Source organism: Arachis ipaensis, chromosome B9, assembly GCF_059453495.1.
Source record: "Arachis ipaensis isolate K30076 ecotype BB chromosome B9, ASM5945349v1, whole genome shotgun sequence".
Lineage (NCBI taxonomy): Eukaryota > Viridiplantae > Streptophyta > Magnoliopsida > Fabales > Fabaceae > Arachis > Arachis ipaensis.
The window spans coordinates 107,262,168-107,267,933 of record NC_142444.1 but is presented as its reverse complement, the minus strand read 5'-3'; positions in this window follow the sequence as shown (position 1 = coordinate 107,267,933).

Below are 5,766 nucleotides of genomic sequence, written 5' to 3'. Positions count from 1 at the left end.
ATAAAGGACATACAAAGTTTGCAAAGAGAAGATAACTGAAATCAATACAATGTTCACAAGATTTTAAGAGGATGGTATGGTACACACTTGAATAGGGCATTCTTTAACAATAGACAAAACCAAGAAAATCATTTCACCTTCACAAAGAATGATATCAGACAAACTTCTTCCAAAAGAAGTTGCATTATGCCAAGACAAATTTAAGTCAAAATGAAATATAAAAATCTTGTAAAACGAAAATTAACTAGGAAAACTGCAAAATCTTTCTTTGAGAACCTTGGAAGATAATCAAGTACATAATCAAATAAGAATATACAAACAAAACTGTGGTGTGATTGGAAAAATTTTAAGTTGTATTCAGACCACATAAAATTTTTGTTTTTTTGTTTTTTCAAAAATCCCTATAAGTACATGCAAAAGTAAAAGCAATCTTTTCGAGACTTTCAAAGACTAGTTATTGGCATAATCGGGCAAAGAAGGATAAAAATAAAATTTCTTTAAAAGATCCTAAGTAGGAATCGAAAGAGAATACTATAAGTCACAAAATGTCACAACAGAGCAAGATGCAAATAAGGTACAAAACATGGAGCAGAAAAAATCAAACCGTATAATTAGGTTACTACGAATAGTAACTCTTAAGGTACAAACCACTTAAGATTAAAAGATTGTGCGTGTGTTTCTTAAGAGGGATATTGCAAAGGATTCAAGAAGCTGTAAGGAACACGATCAAGCAGAAAACAAATCAAATCAAAACTTCTTTAGAAAAGTCTAAAACAAAAATTTTAAAGGATTAAATAAATTGTTGTGCATCGCAGCGGTGCAGGTTCAACTCACTTCAAGGGTTTCTTAGTTCATGTAGAGGAATGCGAAATCAATGACCACATTGTACGAATCGAAAGGGGAAACTAAGAACACTATCAACTATGTTATGCGTAAGAAAAGTCAGATTGCTTTTGAAAAAGTAATGAAGCAAGTGATTTCAAGATGAAGAAAAGAAAGACTAATAATACGTCATATAACGTGGCAGGATTCATAGCGCATCCGTTTATAACAGTTAGAAAGGAACACAAAGCTCATAAGTAAGGGTAGCTAAAATCAATGGTTAATGTTTCTAGAGATCTGTAAATCATTTATGGCACCAAAACAAATTCCAGATCAAGTCAAGGAGTATAAAATTCATAAAGATGGCTATTAACTTTGATAAGAGTAAATATCCCAAAAGTTTCAAGTAACAACCGAATACAGAACTAAGCAAAGACAATGTATGAATGGAAAGATAAAGTTGGCAATTGAATCAATCACATTTCCTGAAGGAAATGATAAATAAGGAATTCCAATGCAATTGATAGAGAAGGAGATAAAACTAATTACGAATAATGGATTAAACACCAAAACGAAATTAACTTCAAAGTTAATTTCTAACGCTCCCAAAACCATGATATGCGTTACCTATTACTTGTATATCATCTATGATAACCCATTAGTGCTTCCATATACATAATTCACTAGTGTTAAGCCGGCCAAACTTAATACCAAAAATTATGCAATGCAAGACTAACGGCTTTAATCAATAGACCGTCATGTGCATAAAGCTCTAACTCTCGTTACCAGAACAAGACCTATTACATGACAAATGCTCAGAGTATGCAACTGAGGCATAGTCGGTCCATTCCTCAGGCTCTACAGGAAGGACTGCTCTGATACCATAATGTAACACCCTAACTATCAAAATGTCACGCTTCCGGCTGCACCACTCTGATAGCTCAGGTATTACAACTCTTAAAATATTTAATACTAAAATATGAGCCTGTTTAAATCTTAAACCTTATTTTCAAAAAAATACATCCATACTTTTCAATACAAATTACAATACTTACAAATAATTAATATATATATATATATGTACATTATACCAATATATAAACTTCACATAACAACTCCTATCCGTCTTGCAAAAGTTATAATGAAGGAAGAGTAATAATAACTAAACTAAAACATCTTCTATCGCATAAGCTAAACTCAACTACTCTTCATAAGCTTCTTCATCTGTTTCCTGAAAAGAGAAGTCTGTAGGGGGTGAGAACCTAACCACATGGTCTCACCACAGTTTTTCAGAATTTGTTATAAGAAGATATTTAGTAGGTAAACTATTTTTCAAACTCAGTGATTAAGTATCCAGAAATCCAAAACACAGTTTTTCCTATAAAAGAAAATTAAAAGTCTCCTATCATTATGAATGACCAATCACAGCCTTCAACTCAGTGACTCAAACAATTCCACAACCAAATCATCATCTCATCATCAATATCCAAACTCAAAGGTACCACAACAGAAACAAGCATAGGCAAAACATACAAGGAAAACACAGGTATAGATTACAGTTACAGCAAATAGCTCAGATAGCAGTTAATAACAGTTAAGCAATTAGGCAAACCCAAACAAATTCAAACCCAACCAAAGTATACAAGTGCATATGATGATTGCCTATCCTATGGCTGTTGATATCAACTATCAGTTACGTAGCCATCCTGACATGTTCTCAACTCAAACTTACACCATGGGGGAAATCCCCAAGCTGACATGGGGAAAAGAAAGCTCCCAAGCTCAATAATATCTATGGGACGAATCCCAAGTTGACATGGGGAGAAGAGACAACATCCTAAGCTAACATGGGGAAAACAATACCCCAAGCTGACATGGGAAAAACAACACCCCAAGCTCAGCAGTAACCACGGGAAAAATCCCGGCTAACATGGGGACAACGCCCCAAGATCAATATATTCAATAATTTCTCATAATTATCATTTCCATTTCCGATACTAATTCATATCTCATTTTCACATTCATCCTCATTGTCATTCAATTATTTAAAAATTATACTCAAAAATCAATCTTCCCTCATACTCATTCTCATCATACCACTTGTTACTTTCTTTAATAATTCTGGTTCAAAATATAATTCATTTTTTTCTAAATAAATCAAACTCCAAACATTAACTTTTTCTTCATAATTCCTAAAAATCAAATTATAAAATCCTTGAAAATATAAATCTTTCTAAATAACCATTTTTAAACAAGTCTCCAATTTTTATAAAAATTTGGGCAGCATCTCCTCTAAAATTTAGAACAGGAAACAACTTACCGAACTTTCGAATACCTGAGAAAATAGAATGACGGCAACTCCGTTGACAACGTGGCAGCTCGATGTCGCATGCACAACTACTAAACTCAGCATGCAAAACCACAACTTGGTCCTACGTTACCAACATCTCAGTTACTCTAATAGGCTATGACGAAAATCTGATTTTTAAAAGGTTTCAGAGACGATAATGCTTACCAAGGGAAAAAGGGACTTCAATGGCAGTTTCCGGTGACAGAGGTGGCTTAACGGCGGCATAACGGTGATGGAGTGCAGCTCCTTGATCGGCATGAGAAGAGGCTCACAACAGCAGTGATAGGTTACGATGAGGGTGACAATGGTGGGCCCGCAACAGACACGACGCCTCTCCCTCTCTCCGGCTGGTTCTCCCCAAACGTGGCACTCTCCCTCTCGACGGCTCCACCATGGATGGCGGTGACTCTGGCTTGTGGTAAGGGCGACGACGGTGACCTTAGGAGTGGCAATGGCGGCAAGATGCGACGACAGCGATGGCTTCTCCCCTGTGCGCGCTCTGCTCCTCCCTTTCATGGCTCTGGTTCGCACTTCTCTTCCTCTAACGGTGATACACAACGGTGCAGAGACAGCTACGATGGCGATGGCTTCAGCCACGACGAGGAGTGGCGGAACAACCCACCAACTTCAGCGTGTCTTCCCTCTCTTCCTCTCTCTCAGATCTCACTTTCTCTTGGTTGTAGACTCTAATGGCAACGCGGTTTGGTGAGTCCGGCAGTGACGCGGCAGAGCATGGTGGTGGCGAAGCAGCAGCAAGACGGTGACGGCTCCTCCCCCACTCTCCTCTTCTTCTTCCTCTGTTTCCCTACCTCTTCTCCTTTTACCTTGCCCGTTTTCTTTCTGCCTTTTCTTTCTTTTTCTCTGTCTATCTGAGTTTGTGCTGGGCATGTGTTTGGGGAAAGGTGGTAGGGTGAGTGGCGGTGGGTGTGGGTAGGGATTAAGGTAAAATTAAGGTTAGGGTTTGTGTATGAAATTGGGAATTTTGGGATTAATTTAGATTTGGTTAATCTTAATCAAATTAGGGTTTAAAGTGTTAATTTGAAATCTAATTTAATCCTTAAAATTATTTTAAAATATTATTCGTTGTATTAAAATACTAATTGGTTTGAAATTAAATTCTCTAATTGAATTTATAAGATAATAAGATTAATTTTCTTTATTCCTAAAATTTGAAATATTAAGTCATAGAAATGTCAATTATTTGAATTAAATCACATAAAAATTCTTGTCATTCCATAACTACTAATTTTGTAATTTAAATATAGAAAATAATTCAATAATTATAAAATTAGATAAAATTCTAATTAATTATCAAAACCTGATTTAATTAGCTTTAATAAAATAATTTCTGAAAATAAAGTTTCTAATGAATAAATAAATTGAAATTAACTCATAATAAGATTTATTTGAAAATCTTGGGTCTTACAATAATAGGACAAGGGTAATGTGAATCAAATTATATTATACCAGCTTTAGCAAAGAAATCAGATTCTTACTAACATGAATGTCATTTCACGATGGAGAAAAGAAAAAGGTAAAATAACATATTAACTCCCTAGGTCAACATTAATAAATAGAATAAGTAACCGATCTTAAGACATAAAAGATCCTTCAAGCTCAAAGGTCAAAATTCAAAACATCAAAGTAAGAGCTATATACCAAAGTAAGGGCTGCATCTGCTTCTCCATGCGTGTACCAACACCTCTCCAAACAACCATGTGCAGAAAAATACAAGTCACTTGGTACACCTCTCTAAATACAAAATATAAACTTAATAAATAAAAATAAGAAAAATACAGAAAATGAGAATGCAAAATGTAAAAGTTCTCAAAATATTACCTAACTTACTTAGAATTGTCATCAGTTTGATTTGGTGAATGTCCATGATCAATTACTATACCATTAACCCGACTTCTAACCCAATCATTATTCCCATCCTCAAAGTGACGAATTTCCTCTAACAAAGTTAAGTCACCATTATCATTTTGCATTAATTGCTCAAACTGCATGATTTTCTTTTCTCCCATATTATATGTCTCAAGGACTAATTAGCCTAGGGATAAACCATTCATGATCATGAGGATCTTTCACAAATATCACTTGTTGAGCTTGGTTTGCAAATACAAAAGGTTCATCACTCTCTTGATCACCGGTATGTATTAAGAGTGAAAAGTTCACTAGTGTGAAACCCAAGTCATCTTTCTTAACTCCTCTACCTTTGGTTATATCAACCTAGTCACATTTAAATAAGACAACCTTAAATTTTTTAAAGTAATTTAACTCTATAATATCAGTCAATCTTCCCTAATAATTGATATTTCCCTACTTGGGAGCATTGTCACTTGCACTTGCATAGCTAATCACCTTTGAGACAACCATGACACCAGAATTTTGTGTTGCCTTGGACTCTTCATGCTTCTTTGTTCGAAATCGATACCTATTGTTCAAATCAAAACCTTTGAATCGTCTTGCAATGTAACTTGGACCTCGTGAAAGGGTTCTTATATCACCTTGGGTACCAAATGTGATATCCAACTTGTTAATCTAACCAGAAAATAATATAAAAGCTATAAACTTTTGATAAACTAACATGA